Source organism: Panthera onca, chromosome Y, assembly GCF_046562875.1.
Source record: "Panthera onca isolate mPanOnc1 chromosome Y, mPanOnc1 haplotype 2, whole genome shotgun sequence".
NCBI lineage: Eukaryota > Metazoa > Chordata > Mammalia > Carnivora > Felidae > Panthera > Panthera onca.
The window spans coordinates 2,019,442-2,042,207 of record NC_138358.1 but is presented as its reverse complement, the minus strand read 5'-3'; positions in this window follow the sequence as shown (position 1 = coordinate 2,042,207).

Sequence of the window (22,766 nt, the reverse complement as noted above, 5' to 3'; positions counted from 1 at the left end):
GGTGTCTTCTGTGCAATGGGAACAAACTCTCTTCCAGGACAAGGTGGCAGTGGAGCTGAAAACAGCGTTTGCTTTCCCCAGAGATAGGCTCTGCAAACAACCACTTGTGTTCCTTATCAGTGCCTAGAAGCCAGAGTTCTCTAGGAGTTAAAGACTGAGCTGGTGCATGAGGATAGGTACGTACATCAAGCACATTGTAGCACTGCTGCCTGGCCAGTAAAACCCCCCACCCCCAAAAACAAAAAGAACTAGAAACTAAGTGGATGTTCGTCACTGGGGCAAAGGTTGCTAAGTTATTATATAGCCACAGAGCAACGAGTGTGCAACAATTTTTGTAAAGGGTCTTGACTTGGAGAGACTCCTAAATGAATACGCTGTCCAGCCCATCCCTCAAAGAAATGGTGGAGAGAAGTGGAAAGAAATAGTAAGTCGAAGGATTTGAATAAAAACGTCGAGTCACCATTTGCCACGGGTTAGACCAGGCCAACAGGGACTCAGGAGACTTTTACTTCCTTCGTGTTATTTTTGTGTGCTCTTATGACTTTTAAGTGATCAACACAAATTATTTATAAACAGAGGACAGCCACTGAGGGTGTGGGAGTAAACACAAGACGTATCTAACAAGAGGGCAGAGAGGAGCCCGTGGACGGGGTCTTACGCCCCTCAGGCTGGGCCCCCAGAGCTCTGTTGTAGACACAGGTGTATAACCTGCCTGTGGGGGGCTAGGGGGTGGGGGACTCTTCCAGAGTGAGGCTCTCCGGAATTCTGAATATTCAAGAGATAGAGATAAAGGGCCGGAGGCCCATCACGAGAATACAGAATGTTCCCTGACTGCAGAATGACCATTTTCCCATCCAACCTCTTGCCCTGAGCCGTCAGCCTCTCTACCAATGATCTGGGTATTTGGGGGACCTAAAATCTTGCACAAACTGAAGTACCGTCTTCATTTTGCAAACGAGAAAGTCTGATTCCCTTCGGGATAGCAATCCGAAGCAAACAGAAACATCTGTTTGAATAATGAGCTCTATTGTTGGCATGTTCAGGAGGCAGGAGGCAGCTGGTGATCAGATACGGACATCCCGGACCCTGGCTTGGCCACCGCAGGCAGTATGGGAGGGCAGTGGGTGGGGGTGGGGGGTGTTGATTGGCATCTGGGAAGCCTGCACACATCTCCCCGAGGCCTTCCAAGGTCCCACGCCATCTCGGTGCCAAGATTAGCTCACCGTGGTGAGAATGATGGTGCTTTCTTGATTTTCGAGAAACCACCACCTCAGACCCTACTTGTCCGAGGTCCCCTAAGCCAGCCCTCCCACCTCGGGGGAGCGATTATGGGTCTGAAGATGCATCTCAGTGGATGTTAACTGAGACAAATGTTCAGCTCTGTGCATTTTCCAATTTTAATCGAAGGAAAGTAACTAATTACCTCGGAGAAGCAGCCATTATACACTGGCTGCAGGCTGACCTTTAGCAGGAGATGCCTTAGGGCTTGTGGGGGCAGTCGATATGTTAACCAGTCATTAAAGCTCGAGATTTCCAAGGGGAGCAGAACGTCTCCAACCCAGGATGGGCCCCAGCACTGGCTGCAGCTGGAGGGGAAGAAGAAGCCTGTCATATTCCCGGAGAAATTGATCGGATGCAGTGTTGATAGGTAATGACGTACAGCATCTCCTGGGGCCCCCATACCCGGGGGAAGCACGAAGCGTGTCTGTGCCCTGCAGGCAGAGTGGCATGTCAGCTCATTTGCACATCGGCCTTCGTTGGCCCAAATCAGACAGGTGTGGGGGTATATGGAGAACAAGGCACAGCGTAAACAGATGTCTCTGGCACTTGGAGAGGCTGGGATACTGCGCTTGTGTGCAATACTGTACGCGCACATACATTTGTGACGCAGGTGAAGGGCCAGACTCCTGCCGGGCCCATAAAACACAAGTGAACTCACACAGCCTGGAAACACACCCCCAGGCCAAAATACAGAGTCACTTCTAACACTCATGAGACCAGTATTGCCTAAAATGATTTCCAAAGCAGAATTGCATGATCGCAGCAAAGGACAGAATTAACAACAATAAAAACCGGGGACTGAACATCAGCAGAGCTCATGTGTCCCCTTGAGTGATGTGACCCCTCAAAGGGGGTGACAATGGGTGGGGAATGAAGCAGAGCATTGCCCGGGCCTGGCTGGTTTGGCAACGGGCGACAAGTTCAAAGGGCACTCTTGCCTGGACATGGGATCTATCCAGTGACCAGAGCCACCCACCCCATAGTCAGCAACTCCAAGGGAGGGTCCCCAGGCTTGGCGCTTTCTTCTGAATGAGGTGAAATATTTCCCCCTCCTCCACACAGGTAGTGCAGGCCAGACCTTGCATGAGAATCACCTGCTTCTGAACCAAACCAACCAATCAGAATCACCAGAACCCCTCCCCTCCCCCCAGGTCCCTGATCACGTGGCCCAAATCAACCAATTAGAATCGTGGGAACCCCTTTCCCCTCTCCTTTAGAGAAGTGATTATATTTTTCTCTCCCTCTTTGCTGTCTGGACAAAAGCCAGTCTCCTTTAGCAGAGAGGGAGAGGCACAGGGTAGGGGGAGTGGAGGGGGTAGATATAAACCCTTATCCGAGGGAGGAACCACACAGGAGCCAGGTACCACACAGGAGCCACAGCCCCTCAGGCCAGCTCCATCTGTAACTGCTGGGGCCGCTGCTCTGTTTTCTGGAGCCGGATGCCCCTGATCCCTGAGCGACAGGACTGGGTCTGTCTCTTACATCCAAACTGACCCCAAGATGCTGAAAGAAAGTGGAATGTCGTCAGGTTTGTCCTCATCGCTCGCCTGTGCTGGGCAAACCCTATCCAGGAGTTTTAATCCAGCTTTTCTTTTCTTTTCTTTTCTTTTCTTTTCTTTTCTTTTCTTTTCTTTTCTTTTCTTTTCTTTTCTTTCCCTTTCTTTTCTTTTCTTTTCTCTTTTCTCTTTTTTCCTTTCCTTTCCTTTCCTTTCCTTTCCTTTCCTTTCCTTTCCTTTCCTTTCCTTTCCTTTCCTTTCCTTTCCTTTCCTTTCCTTTCCTTTCCTTTCCTTTTCCTTTCCTTTCCTTTCTTTTCTTTTCTTTTCTTTCCTTTTCTTTTCTTTTCTTTTCTTTTCTTTTCTTTTCTTTCTTTTCTTTTTTTATTTATTTACTGATTTTAAGAGAGAGAGAGCAGGGGAGGGGCAGAGAAGGAGGGAGAGAGAATCCCAAGCAGGCTCCATACTGTCTGCACTGACCCCAACGCAGGGCCTGAACTCACGAACCCGGAGATCATGACCTGACCCAAAACCAAGAGTCGACCACCTAACGGACTGAGCCACCCAGGCGCCCCTAATCCAGCCTTTCTTGTCCCTGACAAAGCCTCCAGGCCTTACTGTGTCGCCCCACAAATGAGACCTACCTCCAGGATGGGAAAGAAAACACAGGAAATAAAAGACAGCTAGTAGCTGTGGGAAGGGAGCAGGTAAGTGTTTCAACACTGTGGGACCACAGAGGGCCTCCTGCCCTGGGGGCTCTGTCAGGTCAGGTGCCAGAACCCCCTGGTTGTGCCATGGGATGCGGGCCACTAGACCTCTCTGCTGGCTGGTTTTCTTCACTGCTCTGAGGGGACTGGACTTCCTGCTTAGGGCAAGTGCACAGCTTTCCCAAGAGAAGTTCTACCATGACGTGGATTCTCAATTACCAGGAGTTCATGTGGTCTCATTTTTCTCACCGACCATTTTACTGAGACAGGCTGTGTATGTCACCCCGCCCCTCACCCTGCAGGGGACAGGCAGGTTCCTCATCCCCATCACACCAGAGGGGAAGCAGGCTGGCCCGAGCTGTTGCAGCACTCGGTGTCTTTCCTTGTCACGATGCAGAAACGGTGGTGTCTGCTCTGGCCACTGTCCTGCCCAGATCGGCACCAGCAGGTGTGGCCCCTGCACACAGTGGCCAGAGATGGGAGTCAAGATCCTGTATCTGACATAACGTTATCTCCCCTAAATTAAATCTGTGCATAGCATGCTTGCCTTGGTTGCAAATCTGTTTCTACAAGCGTGCGTTCGAATCATGTCTTCCCCTTACAAAATCAAGAGCAGCCTTTCTCTTTCATCAGTAACTAACACTTGTGACCTGAAGCGGTGCACAGTGCTTGGTTCGCTAACTGATGAGGAAATGAACAATAGTAATATCTGACCTTTAAAGGGCATCGGATGCGTCATAAAAAACATTCAGCAAGAAAATACAGCACAAAACTGTCTGCTTACAACTTCACCCCTTGGTCTGTCTTTCACTGTCTCCTTCATTTGAAATGCAAAACAAAACAAAATGTTTTCTTCGGTGTGGAAATCTGCCAACAATCTTCCAGATCGGACGTGTTCTGCTGCCTAGGGACAGGCCGGTCGGGGAGACGGGGGCCCGAGGGGTGTGGGTTCCAGGCCCGATGCTGCAGGACTCAGGGACTGTGGTGTATATGTCCCCGGCACAACTGTGGGTTCCTACCCTGTATGGTGATGAGGACCCGGGTGCTTGTGGCCGAGCAGCGTCATTTGCAGAGTGAAATGAGGCCGTGCAGAGTCTGGCCCCCTGAAAACATGGAAGCCATGTGAGCTCCGTGACAATCAGACCCCAAACACCCAGGGGAGGGCCCAGGACTCCCAGCTGGAGAGCCAGAGCCCAATCCGTGCCTCTCAGGCCATGGGCTTGGGAAGCAGCTGGGGATCATATGACAATGCAGATTTTGAATCAGAGGCCAGGGCTGGACCACAGTGGGATTTCTCATGGCTCCCAGGCGAGGCGGGAGCTGCCCGGCCGCTGACCAGACTGTGAGCAGCTAGGCTGGAGACAAGTTGAAGCAGGCCCTCGTCCATCTCAGGGACACTGGCTGGGCTGCACGGTCCTTGCACTGGAGCTGAGATGGGGACGCCATGTCCAAGTGAGCCTCAAACACACTATCTCCCCCCCGCTCCCCCCTGCCATGCACCTCCTACTACTTGTTGAGTGTATTGTACATCCCACAGATGTGCAAGAAGACTATTGTTAACAGGTGCATTTTCTCCTACATATGTTGAAATCGATGGGCCCCACATCTGTACATGGGGCTTGAGGGCACCAGCCGGGAAGATTCATTGACGAGGGGACCATGCTTGGGTTCTCAGGGAGTTCTGAGGTGGAACCAACCCACAGGGGACCATCTTATTCTACAGGTTAATATTTATCAAATAGAAGCACCCAGCTCTATCTGGACCAAAACTAATGGGTCTTGATTTTTTTTTTTTTTTTTGCATCTTTCTTGCTATGAGAAAAGGCAATTAGTTTCAATCTGGGAAACACCCCAGGGTGACAATTTTAGGTGCCTTCAACCACCAAGCTCACCTTCCTCCCCATTGTTTCCAAAATGGGGCAGGATTAAGCAGAATGCTTCCCGGTGGCTCAATGCCAGCCCCTGTGTCCTCCCTGCGGGTTGGATACCGCCTTTGCGCTAAGCAGCAGACCTCCCTGGCTTCGCTCCGATAGGTACACGACATCTGTCAGGGCAGGGGCCCTCCCGTGTAAGGATCTTAGCCACAACAGGCCTGGAGATGTGTGGACATGGACCTTCGTGGTGTGGGCACTATGATCCGGGATCATGTGTTACATCCATAGCCACTGCTGTTTCCAGACAGAAAGATGATATTGCCCAGGGCTGGTAAAGCTTCAAAGGCACAATTGGATGTAAATTTTGTCGAAACGTCCATATCCTCTGAATGATAACACCACTAATGTTGCCTTAAAAAAAAAAAAAAAAGACGTTCCGAATGCAATGTTCCCAGATTAAAATATAGTATCTATCTTTCTTCACAGGATAGTTTATCTCAAAAAAAAAAAAAATCTCCAGGCTGCATTTTGGGAAGCAGACTCAATGGCAGGCCACAAAATGTATCTCTTAGGAGAAAGACGATGAAAATACAAATAGAAGTTGTCGCCATCAGCACAGAGGAGGAGGGATTCACAGAAGTGCGGCCGTCACCAGCTTTGAAGTCTGGGCTACTCCAGGCACCCTCGATGGCTCTCGCACTGCGCGGCTGCACTTGGCAGACAGAACTGCACCCAAACAAACATGCCTTGACTCTCCACTATGCTCACCTCGCCCCAGGCACTTTGCCGAGTGCCTCATTGCCCATACCTAACGCAGAAATGACCGGCAGCGTGAAGCGCGCGGGATCGAGAATAGAAACGGCGACGCTGCCTTAAGTGGAGGCACAAAGCAGCCAGAGACCACTGTGTCTCTGTCTCTGCTGTGTGGTCTGCAGATCTTTGTGAGGAATGATGCTTTTAATCTTCAAAGCCTCTATGGCATGCACACCACGACTGTCCCCATTCTGCATGTAAGAAGCTGAAGCACAGGAAGGTTGAGAAACTTGTCTGAGGTCACACAGTGGCAGACAGAAACAGGGTTGAGATATTGGGCCAGTGCTCTTCTCACTCTGCTAGCATGTCTGGAAGACCCGCACAAGGGTATGAGTGCACACCCAACACACACACACACACACACACACACACACACACACACACACACACACACACACACTCTCTCTCTCTCTCTCTCTCTCTCTCTCTCTCTCTCTCTCAGGGCAACAATTTGCATCTCCAAGGCCCAGGTCTGGTAACATCTCTCCCCCTGTGGTTTCTAATCAATCCCTGAATCTTCTTTTAAACAGTGTTGCCAAAGCCAGTGGGGACCACCTGACACTGCTCTAAAAATCTGATGAAAAAATTAAGGATCCTTTCCCCCCAAAATGCACACACCAGCTGGCTTGGAATCCCATATCCAGGACTACACGGACCCCGTAATGCTGAGCTGTGAGGCCCCAGCTAAGAACTTCTACCCTAAATGACACCCTTGTCCGACCTCTCTGGTAAAGGTGTGAAGCCTTTATTGGTTTGATTTAGCTTGCCTTGTGCCAGTTCATCTTAAATGACCCCGAGATCCACCATGGCGAAATTCTATTGATTGCTATTAGATTTGTTCTGTTTTCATCCTGATTCATATTCAAAACTGAATTAAGTTCTGTGGAAAAACACCCATCAAATTCTTCTCAAGGAGTAGAAAGCCATTACTATGGCCCTGAGATTCCACCCTACTATTTTTCTCCACTCCTCCCACCCCAGTCCACTCAGCTGGAGAAGGGAACATTAAGTAATTGGATAATCAGCATGCAAATGAAGGAGACCAGGATTCAAGCAGCCAGCAGGGCTGAGTCTGCACTGGACCCAGGCCTGGGGCAGGACTCCGGTGACCTCACAACTCCCAGAATCTGAGGGAGCAGGGAGATCACTCCACCTCTCCACCTATGGCTTAAATTGCCAACTTGAGAAATTGCACTCCTGGGTGCGTTACATCCAGATGAGACGTCTGATGTGCTCACAAGCCCTGAAGGTGAACGCACGCCCCATGCTGCGTGCCTTCCAGAGAGAATAAAGTTGATGACTGCCCGTGGTGGCAGGAGGAAGTGGGTGCAAGCCTAACTCACCCCTGATGCACCGCCAACCACTCTGGGAGCAAATTCCTGCTTGGCTTCTGTTCAGGAGCTTAGCTGCTCTCTCCCTTTTTTTAATCTCTATTTTTTCATCTTTTAATTTATCATCACTGTGTGATCGCTGCCTTGCTGCTAAATTTGTAGTGAGGTGCTGCAGACTTGTGCCCTGTGTCTGAATGGCTTTGTCCCGGCACCCCCCACCGCCCCCACCCCCCGCCCCCCGCATGCCCCGAGCCCAGAGAGGAGCCTGGCTGTGCATCCCCGAGAGGTCCCGCAGCAGCTCACGTTCTCTCCCCTGAACAGACACAGTGCATTCACCGTCTGAGGATCTGCCTTCCCTATTCTCAAATAAGAAATGAACAGTGGTTGAAATTCAGCTTTGAATCTCTCTGGTTCGAGTCAGCTGAGCCACTTCAAAAGGCTGTGAGTGCAAAGGAGGTGTGCGATTGGGGGGAAGCTTTGCAACATTTCAGACCTTGAACTGAAACACTTCTCCAGCAGGCCTCATTAGCTCCCCTCTCCCCACGCCACCAGCCAAGGCACCCCTTAGCCACGGGGGAGCAGGGAACAGGAGGACTGGGGGAAGGTCCCCTGTCCCTAAAGCACCACCCCTCTAAGATTCCTAATGAGGACACCCTTGGGGCTCAGGCTGAGGCTGTGAGAAGGAGCCTGGCTTCCTAAAGGGGGAGCATGTGCCGGCGAGGCGCCACGGTGTGAAAATCCCCGGAGACAGGCACCTCCCTGGGAAGGCAGGGCATCGTCCATGTCCCAGGTGTAGAAGGGGCATCAGGCCACAGCCAGAGGGGCCCGTGCCTCCCTAGCCTATGGTCTCCCTCTGTCCTCTGCCACCAGTAGGCCACAAGCTGTGCCTCTACACCCACCAAGCCTCAACCCTGCAGAGGGACAGAGGAATGTGACCCAAGTCTGAAACTTTACATGAAGAGACCAAAGATGCTAAACTAAATTCAGTAAGTCCTTGGTGTGTGAGCCTAATTTGTTCCAGAAACACACTTGGAATCCACAGCACTCATAGATCAAGGTGAATTTCAAGAACCATGGGCTCAGTTGTGATCATGGAACGTTCATTGCCACCTACGACTTGTATGGCAAGACATCGCTCGTTTATCAAGCTAAAATTTATGACAAGTGTTTGCTCGTCTTGCAGAAGACTCACAGCACAAGTCACTTGCAATCCAATGTTTTACCGGAAGTAAATTATTTCTTCAGACCGAGCTCACTGGGCTGGGCTGAAGGTTCCTCCCACTTGCTACATGGCAAATGGGGGACCCCCGAGGACACTGGAGCAGCCGCTTGCAAAAACAGAGCAACCACATGGTGTGTGCACATCTGAGTGAGGTGTGAGACAGTCTGAGACCCAACGCCCACACACCGGCCAGGAGCAGGGCCAGCGGGGATCCCCTCACCGGGAGGGCACAGGCTGGTGGGCATCTGTCCCGGCATGCATGGCTACGCTCGTGTCCCTGGTAACAGTGGAGACAGGGGGCACGGGAGGGGTTGTAGGGTACTTCTCCCCTCTGCCTACTGGGACTTGAGCTTTCTTGGTTCACAATGCACTCTCCCAACTGGAATAGAAAAAGGGAAGAAAGAAACTCATTGAAATCTACATGTGTAGGAGGAATATGTTCATTTGGCTTTTAGGTTATAGTTAAATTGTAGTAACTTGTAGTAATGTGTGTCTCCCCAGAGTTCCTAGATTGGAGCCCTAATCCCAAATGTCACTGTGTTTGAAGGTAGAGCCTTCAAGGAGGTAATCAAGGTTAGATGAGGTCATGAGGGTGGGGTTCTAATCCAACAAGACTGTGCCAAGAGCACAAGCACCAAGCACAGAGCATGGGCTCTGGGAGGACACCGGGAGCTGATGGGAAGCCACAAGCCAGGAAGGGACTTTCACAGAGACCTACTCTGCAGGCACCTTGACCTTGGACTTCCAGCCTCCAAAACCTTGAGATACAGATTCCCTTTGTCTGAGTGTCCCGTCTGTGGTATTTGGTTCTGGCATTCAGAACCGAGACAACGGGCTTTCCTGAAACTTTCTTCTACTCTGTTCTCAAATGAGTTAGAAGCTTCCTTTGCTGCTTGGTATTCGCCATCACCCTGAAGGAGCACCCCACCTCAAGGTGGAGCCCCCAAATACATTTGTTAGTTTTGCGGCAGAAACGCCACCTGCTCTAGACGGAAGAGAGGCAGGGGACAGAACAGGAAGACAGAATGGTGGACCCAAAGGATGGGGGTTTGGCATTTTGACTGCAAATGAACAATCAATGAGCTTGCTAAGTACATGCACATAACAGCCAATCAGCACCAAACGTTTCTGGAAGAAATGTCTACACCCTTCTGCAGAGTGGAGGGGCTGAATGGGGACCAAGGTTAGGGACTTCCTGCACGAGTAGGCTATAAGTCATGGAAAGAAAGCTAGATTTATACACACACGCACACACAGACACACACACACACACACACACACACACACACACACACACACATATATGTACATATATTTGGATATATATATGTTATACATATATATATATATAGACACACACACACACATATATATATATATACTTATATATGTATATATATATATTATATGTATATGTATTTATTATATATATTATATATAATATTATATTTATATATTTATTATATATATAATATACATTAATAAGAGACCTTAAAGCCCCAAAACAACATTTTCATCTTTTGTATCTGAGCAACCAGGAAGCTGAGTGTGCATGCGGGTGCCCACGTGTGTACGTGCACATGCACACATGCGCGCGCACACACACCCCCACACACACACACACTATCTAACTTGTTATTGTGAAACAACAAGCCCCACCAGGGCTCCAGGTGGAGGAGGAGGGGTTGCTCGGTCACATTTGTAAGGAAGCAGCTGTCGTTTTCACCGGGCTGTGGTTTCCCCAGACTGTCGGCACTGTGCCCACCCACCCCAGTCTCCAGCTCAGTGCCAACAAGGAGACTGCAGGGCGTCTTCCGATTTCCAACCTGCAAAGGCCAACACCAGTGAGGGAGAGGAGGAGAAGTGGGGTCAGACCCCGAGGGAGAAGAAAACTAGGCATCTGGGAGGTAAATGGATCAGGATAAGCTTCACCTCTGAGAACTTTACACCAAGAGCAGTTACTGGGAATAAGAGAAAAGAGCTTCCCAGGGAATTACAGCAGGACCAGAAGCAGCCATGTGCGAAAGTAAGTTTGTCTCCAGGGGTCACCGGGCCTGGCTTCTGGGGAGATGGGGAGGGATGCGCGGGGAGCTCAAATGGAAAGAGAGGGCGCTTTCTGTCTTCTCACTATCTTTAGTTAGTTTGCAAAGAATGTATCGATACCACACTTTTCACAGCACAGGTTTGAAGGAGTCAATGTTACTGCTGCATCACACAGCCATGGTTGGGGTCCTGTCTCCTCTGCTTCTGTTCAACTCAGGGCAAGCATCTGGGCCTCTGTGAGCCTGAGTCTCAGCTGTCAAACAGGCACAATAATGACACATCACTGGCCTCCTAGGGCTGCTTTGAAGATGAAAGGGACAGTGCCCATTATGGCCACTATAGCACATGGCCTCATAGGCCGGGAGTGCTAATCGGGTGTTAGCCCTTGGTACTGACACCCTTTGCATGGATTTCCTTGCCTCTTATGTTAGCTTTGGCTTCAAGTTTGCTAAACGGTGTCTCTTTGCTCTGGGGAAGTGTTTGGTCTGACCCAAGCAAAAAACAAACAGCTCTCTGTCACCTAGACTGTCAGGGGACATGTCACTGTCTCCCAGAGCTGCATCCTGCCAGCCCTGTCATGCACTTCTCCAGGGTCCCCGGCACACGGGCCTCCCACGAGGCCAGCTGTCGTCACACACTGTAGAACATTCACTCAGCTCTCAGAAAGGCCTCCTGAGTGGGCTTCTCGGCAAGGGCTCCACTCTGTAAATTCCGGAGCAGATGGAGAGAGCCCTCGTCCTTCAGCCAAGGGTTGGAGGCCATGGAGGCAAACTCATCTGATGGTGTGACTCAGAGACTCGCTCATCCACAAGCACGCTGGGTGCAGAAGCAGTCGCTTGGCTGCTTCCAGCCCTGGGCCCATCTGCTACTCCCTGGCCAGGTTCCCGACCGTGAGGGTGGAGGTGCCAAGCCAAGGGCAGCAAGCGTCCCCAGCCAACCAAAAGCCCTCTTCCCCCTAACTTTCTCTGTGGTGACCACAGTGCGGTAAGCAGGTGCACCTCTCCTTATGCCTCATCACACGTCTGGACTTCCAGGAGAACCTCTCTTGCAAGGAAGAAAGATCAAGGGCTGGGTCTAGTGGTCACCAAGAGAGCATCAGAGCACCTACAGCTGTAAAATACTGAGCTTGATTCCACTAAGTTGTCTGTACCTTTGCCAGATGTGAATGGACTGTTGCCTGGACAATCGTTTCCTTTTGTAAGAAGGGGAGAGCCTTCTGGAATCCTGGAATTCAATCTCTACAAGGAGCCTCAGACCTGGAGAAGGTCCAGTCTCTAAGTTGGCAAAAGATATCATTCTGGACCCCGGGCAGTCACAGGGTTTCCTGCAGCAACACTGTTTTACATTTTCCATCTGGCCGCCCAGCAAGTAAAGGGATGAAGGGGAAAATTCTGGAGCAGACATCTGAGGCACATGCTCTCTCTCTCTCTCTCTCTCTCTCTCTCTCTCTCTCTCTCTCTCTCTCTCTCTTTCTCTGACAGATATATATATCCGTATTTTCTCTCTCTGTCTCTCTCACTTCCCACCATGTGCCTATGTGACAGGCAAGTGCCTCATGCTCCTGCTGAAGTTGAATGGGAGCAAGTGTCTAGAGGGCAGGAAGCATAACTCAGCATTAGCTCCAGGAAGGATTGCATTTTATAAAAATTCCACCTTCCTTGTCTTTCACCAGGTTCTTAGAACATGCAGGAGAGAGAGGAATCTCCCAGAAGTTTCCAGGGCACAAAGCTATGAGGAGCACATTCACTATGAATTTGTTAATTGCATCAGAGATCAAGGCCAGGGAGACAAACTGCATCAGGGTTAGAATACTCCCAACAGCATCCCCTAGGCTCTGCTGTTTGCTCAACTAGCCACAGACGTGGGCTGAATGGTCTGGCCTGACCTTGCTGACTCACCTAGCCCTCTGCTGACACCATCCATCTGTGCTGCTCTGTTGGGAAAAAAGGCTCTCGAACCAGCAGTGGAAAGTTTCTGTGGGTGGTTATGTTTCCACCGGGCATCCAGAGGTGCTGGTGGGAGACATCCAAGAGCAAAGAGAAGACTTTGTGAGTTCAAGCTGTGGTGATTTGGAGTGACCCAGGATCATTGCACCCCAATCACTCAGTGTCATTTCCTTCCTTCTGGTTAACCTTACCTGGCTCTGATGTGTTTATAGGATGCTCTTTGTTGAGTGTCTGTGGTCTGGTAAGGGAAAGAGGGGACACGGTGTCCCCACAGACAGATGTATGCTTGAACTAGGAGCCTTTTTCTGGCAAAGGTAAACCTCTCCCTGAACAAGGAAATTGGTGAAAGAAGAAAAGGGGGGAGCCAGGATCACTGAGGTTCTAGACCATACCCCTCCCTGCAAAGGGTGAGCACTGTAAGTCCTTTCTAAGTCCTACCTTGGGGAGGCCTCACCTGCCAGTGGCTCTCCTGTTGTTACCTTTGAAAACTGCATAAGAAGCAAAGGCCCTTGGCCAGGCACTCAGAAGAAGGCCTTTTTAAGACAGTGATCTGGACTTAGGGCTTTTGATCTTACAGCACAGACTTGCTTACTCATTCTGGAAAGCTCATCAAATTTTTCAAGGCATACTGGGCCATACTAAAAATTCCTCTGTAGCCAGCACAAGCCATGGAACACATTTTATAAATCTATGAATGACCTTACAATGTCTTCCCTTGGAAAGAAGCCGAAAGGATCACTGAAATAAGCGTCCAGGCTTTGTACTGGCCTTGATTTGAAGTAAGACCACTGGGGATTCCACCAAATGAAGCTTCTCTGACTGTTCACAAGCAAGACTTGCTTCTAGATTTAATTTCCAAAGGAAGGAAATGCATCCTGAAGACACACTTGTTAGTGGAGAACATAAGAGTATATAGGTGGTGGTCTTGAAACAGTATTCTTCATCTCCTGCCTCCAATGACATGCAAATCTAAATTCAGGTGGATAATAGAGCAAAATGGAAGGGGGATGTCATATAAGCCTAGGAATAAAATACAAAGAAATATTAAAAACTAATACTAATTATTGGGGAGGGCAAGCCTTGCTAAATTAAGTCATAAAGTACAGAAACAAGGAAGGAAAGAAAGACGTGTTTGGTTACATGAGATTCTTAAATTTCTCTATACTATGCACATAGTTTGATGGCAAAAGATGTGGAAATAAACTGAAACATACACAACAGAAAAATAATTGGTGCCTGAGATAGAAAATTTTCTATAGCTCAATAAGAAAAATCCATTCAACACATTAGAAAAAAATAGTCTAGGAATGATTCTTCATAAAACCAATCTAACTTGGACTGAAAACTTCAGCTTAAGACCAGGCAAGGTGGCCTCCTGTACCCTCTACCAAGCCCAACTAAGCCAATGGGGAGTGATATTGAGAAGCCACCCTATTGTGGAAAATGCCTCGGTGACAGGGAGAGTGCAGCACTTTAATTGGAAAGCCTCCGTCCCATGAGGGACACCCCAGGAAACACATACAACTGCTTCGATAATCCTCCAACATCCAGAGTATGTGTCACATGCCATGTAGACCTCAAGGAACGCAGTTATTTCTACCTTGATGTGACTCATTTGGGTTTAAAGACATCAGAGAAAATCCTGAAGTCTCTGACACTGATGGGCAGTTGAAATGAAAGCGTCAATGGAGCGCCTGGGTGGCTCATTCGGTTAAGCGGCCGACTTCGCTCAGGTCATGATCTCGCGATCCATGAGTTCAAGCCCCGCGTCGGGCTCTGTGCTGACAGCTCAGAGCCTGGAGCCTATTTCAGATTCTGTGTCTCCCTCTCTCTGACCCTCCCCCATTCGCGCTCTGTCTGTCTCTGTCTCAAAAATAAATAAACATTAAAAAAAATTAAAAAAAAAAAAGCGTCAAGAACGACTTCTCCTGCCTGGCCCCCGTGCCTCCAGAAACACAAAGGGAGGCTCAGCACAGCAAGACCGAATGACTGGATGTTCTCGTTCCGTGAACTGTGGGGAAGAGAAAGTGCTGCTTGACTCTGAGAGACACATTCACCTCAACCCGTTCTCTACTTAGTCTCTTCTCTGTCAAGGCATTATCCATTTTGCATGATGGAACTGTCATCAACAGATTCAATAGAACCTATTTTGTGGTCTCCATATCTATTTTTCAGGGACACAAAACCATTCAGGATAGACTTTTGATGCCTTGGGCACTATTTCACACCTGGCTCGTTCCCCACTCCTACCACCCATCCACTATTTCCATCTTTTAGATTCCTGAATGGCAAATCCAAAGCACCTGCAATACCCAAACCCAGCTGGAAATCAAAAATTAACACTGTTTTCAAAATTTCGAATGGTTTTTGTGTGCCATGTGCTTAAGGCTTGCAGCTACAAAGCTTGGGAAAGAAATAACTTGGATACAACAATGTCTATAGTGTATTCTGACTCTAAAATGTTAGGATCTATCCAACAATAGAAATTGGCTAAATAAAGTATGTTACAACCATAAGATGGAATGCTATCTGGCCATTTAATGTGATGCGGGAGAACATGAAATGACAATAGGAAAATGCTCATGATATAGCAAGAGGGAAAGCAGATTATAACAGCCTATGTACTGCATAATAACAGTTTTGTTAAAAATGCAAATAACAACCATGAGTGTGTGAACACACCCCTATGCCCATGACAAAAAAGCCTGGAAGGATTGACATTAAAAACTCACTGTGGCTACTTGTTAGTAGTGGGAACACGGGTATGTTTTATTTTTCCCATAGTGCTTCTGTGTGGCTGAAACCTTACTAGTAAACAAATACTGTTTTTCTAATCAGAAAAAAAATAAGCATTTAAAATATAAAATTGCCAAGATGCATAATAAAAAAATAATTTCATCTCTTTGGAGAAACTGGCCATTATAGCTCAGCTTTTTACTGTGGTAAAATACACAAAACATAAAGTTTATCTTTTTAACCACTTGAGGGTGTACAACACAGTGGCAGTGAAGTACTTCCACACCCTTGTGCAGCCACCACCACCATGTAGCTCCAGAACATTTTCATCACTCCAAGAGGAAATCCCGTACACATTGAGTTCCCAACCCACTATACACCTGTCCCCTAAAATCTACAAATCTGCTTTCTGTATATGGATTTGCTTATTCTGTATGTTTAATGTAAGTGGAATAACACAATATGTGGCCTCTGTGTCTTTGCTCACTTAACACAAAGTTTTCAAGATTCATCTGTGTTATAGCATGTATCTGTACGCCATCCCCTTTTATACCAGAATGCTATTCCGTTGTATGGCTATACTACACTTTCTTTATCTGTTCATCCCTTGATGGGCATTTGAGTTGTTTCCGCCTTTTTGCTACTGTATTAAGTACTGCAACACACATTCGCATAAAAGTTTTTGGTTGAACACCTGTTTTCGATTATTTTGAATATATACCTAGGAGTGGAAATGCTGGGTCATGTGGCAGTTCTAGGTTTAACCTACTGAGGATCATCCAAAGTGTCCTACAGAGTGGCTCCATCACTTGAAATTCTGATCAGCAATGCACAGTGTTCTAATTTCTCCACATTCTCACAAACACTTATTTCCTATGGATTATGATTATGATTCTAGATATCCTAGTGGGTGTGAAGTGGCATTATCTCATTGTGGTTTTATCTGCATTCCTCAAATGACTGTTCATGTTGATATCCCATGCATTAATTGGGCTTTTAGTCTTTTTGTTGTTGAATTGTAAGTGTTCTTTATATATACTGGATACTAGACCCTTTTCAGATATGTCATTTGTAAATTCTTCCTCATTCTGTGAGTTCTTTTTTTCATTCTGAATAGTGTCCTTTGATGCAGGAAAGAGATTTGAGATGAACAAGTATAAGTCCTCCAACTTTGTTCTTCTATTTCAAGATAGAGTTGACTATTCTATGTGCCTTGAATTTTCTTACAAATGTATGTCCAGCTTTACTACTTTTACAAAAAGCCATTGAGATTTTGATAGCTATTAAAAGGAATCCATAGATTGTTTGGGGGAGTCCTACAATCTCGACACTATTGTCTTCTATCACATGAACACAGGGTGTCTTTATATTCAGATGCCTGCATTTTTTCAGCAATATTTTGTAGTTTTCATTGTACAAGACTTGTACCTCCTCAAATTATTCCTAAGTACCTAATTCTTTTTGATACTGTTGTAAATGGAATTGATTTCTTAATTTCTGTTTCAGACAGTTCATTACAGAAATACAACTGATTATATCCTCTATAAATAGAGACAACTTTCCTTTTTCCTTTCCAATGTTGGTGTCTGTTTATTTCTTTTTCTTGCCTAATTGCTCTGGCTAGGACTTCGCGTACAATGCTGAAAAGATGGTGAAAGTGTGAATTCTTGTTTCATTCAGGTGTGGTATTAGCTGTGGATTTTACATAAATGTTGTTCATTACATCGGGGAAGTTCCCTTTATTCCTTGTTTAGTTTAGTTTTTGTTTGTTTTTACCTTGAAAGGGCACTAGATTTTACCAGATGCTTGTTTTTTTTTAATCTGCATTTATTGAAATGATTATGTGATTTCTTTTCTTTCTTCATTCTATCAATGTGAGGTATTACACTGATTGGTTTTGGTATGTTGAACTACTCTTGCATTCTTGGAGTGAATCCCACTTGCTCATGGTACATATTGCTACTATTGCTACTTGCTTTGGTTTGCTAATGTATTGTTGAGGATTTTTGTGTTTTATTCATGGGCACATTAGTTATTATTATTTTTTTTTATGTCTTTCGCTGACTTTGGTATCAGGGTAATGCTGGCCCTATAGAATAAGTTAGGAAGTCTTCCTTTCTCTTCCATGTTTTGGAAGAGGTTGAGAAAGATTGGTACTGATTGCTTAGAGGTCTGTTAGAGTTCATTGGTAGTCACGTGGTCCTGGGCATTTTTTGTGTTCTTGTTTGTTTGTAGGTTTTTGGTTAATGATTCAACTAGTTCACCTTTTAAAAGAACCGTATTAAAACATAAATTGAAGATTTTCCTTCAATGACCAATTCAGTCACTTTTAACTTTGGCCCTGATGTGAAGCCCATGTGATTTTGCAATTTGGATGCAGAACTTCTTCTTTTAACCAAAGAAATTGCTTCCAAGTTTATGCATATTCCCATTGGCAACTAGTTCATAAAATCTTGGAAATGTAGGTTTCCTCTGACTTTTCATTGCACATTCAAGCCCTCTTGTATCTGTGGACCCGTTTTAGGGTTAACGGCTTACTTACGACAAAAGAGACAAATAAAATATGAATAGCTTATAATGTCAAAGTATGGAAGGTAAGTGACTAAAAATGTAATTCCAACTTTTAGACGTTAGCAGCTATCAGAAGGCCAAAGTCACACTGTAAACATCACTCCATTCATTCATTACGGAATATAGTATTTATTCTATGGAATACCATGAGTGCTCCACTTAAATGCCTGTGCTGTTCATAACCCCATGTGAAGATTATATGTCCCTGGTCTCTGGGGTCCTTTCCACCCATCAGGTTTCTTACCCATAAGAGCGCTCTTCATGGGGATGATCTATTAAAATGCCTTTCGGCTTTGCTCACGTTTATTGTTGCTGTTGTTTTGTCATTGCAATTGTTTGGTTGCAGTGATTTTTACCCGTCCATCCCATGTACTTCCTGACTTCAGAAAATTCTTTCTGAGTCGAATTGTTGGGTTCACACTTTTTTTAGTCCAAATATAACAATTCTGAAAATATATCTTATACCTGTGGCTACCATGAAATTTATGGGAAATTCAGTTTCATTACAGAAGCCGGACTTCCTACGAAACTAACCATTCACCTAGACACCTAGACAGTTGCTCAGAGAAGATATACTTTGCACAAAAACAAAATGCAACTGAAGACACAATTCCCAAATAAGCAAATGAGCTAGTTCATGTGGAGGCTGATGGGTGAAAGAAGTGAGCTCCCAAAAGTCTGCTTCCTAGACGTGGGGGTCACGGCCAAACCAAACTTTCCCACACTCCGTGTATTTCTCTGTAAGATGGATATGACACTAGTTCCTATCATGTTGGGTTGTTGCGAGGATTGAGTGAGAGAAACCAGCTAAATCCGTTAGCACTATCTGTGGCAGTTAGTGAATAGGCAATACACGCTAACTGGTTAGAAGTAGCATCAGAACAAACAGAATCAAGAACATTAATGTTCTGCATTTTTCTGCGTATCAGATCCTCCGCAAATGTAAGCCAGTTACCTCTAGTGCCTTCGTGCTGAGCTTCTCAGGCAACGTACTCACTTTCATTCATTCATTCATTCATTCATTCATTCATTCATTCAACAAATGTCCAGAAAATAAATATCTGTTGGTGCTAGCCCAAGTACTGATGACGGAATAGAACCAGGTCTCTGACCTAATTGTTTGCAGCAGGGGTCAGCAAACTTATTCTCCTACTGGCCAGAGAGTAAATATTTCAGGATTTTTGAGCCATACACCTCTGATGGAAGAGGCATTCATTTCAGCCTTCATACTGCAAGAGCAGCCATGTGTCAAAATGAATGGGCATGGCCGTGTGCCAATACAACTTTGTTTACAAAAACAGGCAGTGAGCAGCATTTGGCTTGAAGTGGACGATTTAGAGATTTTCAGTATAGAGTGTATCAAAGGGAATCGTTAAATAAATACAGTCAAGTATGAGAAATACTCCGATGGTCTCAAAGAAGGTCAAGGAAGTCTTCCCAGAAGAAGCAATACTTAATCGAGTACCAAATAGATGCACAGAAGACAGTCAGTCAAGGAGGGAGAGAACAGCATTGTAGGCAGATGCATGGTGTGCGCAGGGCTGTGAGAAGAAAGAGAAGTCAAGAGACCAAGATGCAGAAACAGAGACGGTTGGACAGGGTTGATATCAGAGGAGCACCTCAAACTGAACAGGGCTTGAGTGCTGGGGCCTTTGGGATGAAGCTATAGAGGGGTGAGGACCGGGTTGTGAAGGCTTCTGGCACTGGGACTTGTCACCCCTCACCACCTGGCACACATCTCTGATGAGAGCCGCATAGGGCTGGCATCTCTCCATCTGCAGCCATTCCCGGGGCCAGGCACCTTCCTGACAGACCCCAGTAAACAACTGTGTATAATACCCCAACTTCTGAGTATCCCGAACATGCCAGTGAAATCTCAAAATAGATCAATTAAAAGAAGGGCTAAACATTCAAGGAAGTTGACTTCGTTTTCAACAGAAGAAAGCTTTTTGACAGTGAGATAATTGTATGCCATAATCTTTCAGTTTTTCAGGATCATGGACTAAAAAAAAAGTTACTTCATGCTCATTCAGGATAAGAAAATAGATTTGCAAGGTGAGCATCCTCTACGTTCAGATGCACAATTTCCATGTTCATTATTGGCCAACACAACAGTCCGTTCCCAAGGAAGAGTAATGGTTTGCTTTACTTGACATTTTGAGCTACCACATCTGAGGGCCAGGTCCCAGGGGACGCACATTGCCCCGTCACTTGGAAACAAACCAGTCTGTCCCCTCAGTCAGTCGGTCACCCCGTGAGGCATCACAGCACTGAGGTGGGCTCACACTACAGTGCCCTTCATCCTTTCCAATGGCTCTGGAAAGTGAGGACGTGGGTGTAGGAACATGAAGAAGACAGAGAATTCAAGAGCAGATAGTCACACTTGGCTTGAAAATAGTCCAGTGGTGGCCGGCCCTGTCTCATAATAAGTAAACACTCAGGAAAACCAGCATAGACCTCTGCATATAGACCCATATGAGGGGAACCGCAGAAAAATTCTAGCACAGAAAGCTGGCTTTTCTCCCAAACATCAAAATCTGAACATGTTCTCAAATATATACAGTAACTTATTCTCCTCTTTATTCTACTATTACCTTACATTTTAGCCTGAATTTAATTCTGAGCTCAAGATAGCTTATGAACTCATACATGCTCATAAACAAATGTTCGAAGGAGAAGGCACAGCAGAGATGGTTTGAGCTGTTAAAATTCTACATATAAAGAGCGATTAGTGCATCGAACCTACCCTAACATTTCATTCTCTTAATGGAATTCATGCTGAATTTTGATAGCAAGAAGTAAGAGATTTTATTTTCATGAAAGCCCATTTCTGTTGCATGACACAATACATGGCTAAATAAACACAGCATCACCAGGAAATAAATCCCAATTTGAAGTCTGAAAGGGCACTCTCATTTCTTGAATATCCTGAATGTCAACTTTTTGATGGGAAAAAAATACATAACAGTGACTGTACACATAGGTCTGTACTGGGTATCTTGGCCGTGTGTCCCGAGTTTCATTTGTTGAATCTCTATGTTTTCTGTTCCAGAGCGTCTCGTGGCATTTATTATGTTCTCCTAAAACCGCAGCTCATGAAGGCGTTGGAAAGGTCACTGTTTCCTGGTTATGTTTTTTAAAAGAGTTTAAGTTAATATATATGTCCTCCAATAAAAGATGAGGTTTCATGTGCATTTGTTTCTGAAATTGAGGCATATCTGCTCCTGTTCTCCGGGAGCCATTGTTCAGTTTCCGAGTGTTTCCTGAAGTTTCCCTGCAGCAGGGTGCTCCCCTGCACATCTGTAATAACGACAACTTTGTTCCCACCTTTGTCTGTGGACAGGGACACAGCAGCGAGGCTGAGACAGCACAGGGCTCTCAGGAGACTCTCTTCTGAAGACAATGGTAAAAAGACCTTGCCATGGAGAAAGACAGAAGGTCATAAAAGTTAGTGGCCTTAACACCCTTAGTTAAAAATATAAAAGAAATCATTTATATTCCCTTAACTTAAAGTTTTATACTAGTCCCCCTGTTCTAAAAAAAGAGAACACTAACACTGAGCTTCGCAGCAACCAGGAAATGTTGCTATTTATTTTATATTTTGGAATTCTGGTAAGATGGCATTTTTACATACTTGTCATTTCAATTTTAATTGTTGGTGAGATTTTTTTTTTCTCAGGGTGGAGGACAATGACCATCTGTCCTCTGGTTTCCCTGAAAATGGAGCAAGAAAAGGAGGGCTTCATTTCTACAGGCTGGCTCCAACAGGGAGGGACTGGGAGGCTGTGGTCTGTCCAAAGGGTCTTTAATCTTTCTGTGTCCCCAAGGAAATTTTAAAGTCAGATCCATGGCTGTTTCTTTACACCATGATTTTGAACAACAGACTCCCGGGTTTGGTTTCCCTGGAAGCTATAGCTTGAGTTGAGATTTGTGGGCTCTCTGAGAGGGCTGGGATGAGAAAGTACTGAATCTGGGACCCACCGTGTCCTGATTCCTCTCCATCTGATAAATTATTTTAAAAGCTCATCTCTTCCTTTGCTCCTCTGACTACAGTCAGCTGGAAAAAAACCATGAGGGTTCCTGTGAACACACGGCATGAAAACTCACTTGGTAAACCATTTTCTGTTTTCTATGAGCAACGATGCTGGCCACACTTTCTGGGACAACATAGTAAGGGCCTTCTGCCTGCTTCCAGTCTCCCTTTACGCCCTCCTGACAGTCTCCTCGAGGCTCTCTGCCTCCCTCGTGCCACACCAGGCTGTTTTATTGAAATACATACTGTACTTTATTTTTAAGGGGTGCACTCTGTTGGTTTAATGCAGGATATATTGTGAAATGATCACCACAGTCAAGGTGGTTAAAAACCCCAACATCTCACAGTTAGGATCACGTGTGTGAGGCGAGGACACTTAAGACCTACTCTCTTAGCAAATTTCAATTGTACAGTATAGTACCATTAACTGCAATCACTACGTTGTTCATTAGATTCCTAGAATTTATGCATCTTTTTCTTTAATGTTTTTTTTTTTTATTTTTGAGAGAGAGAGAGAGACAGAGACAGAGTGCAAGTGCGAGGAGGGGCAGAGAGAGAGAGAGGCACAGAATTTGAAGAAGGTTCATACAAGGAAGGTAACTGTGGTGAAGAGGAAGGTACTTCAGTGTAGAAACAATGACACGGTCCCTGGGTGGCTCACTTGGTTAAGTGTCAGACTTCAGCTCAGGTCATGATCTCAAAGTTTTGAGTTTGAC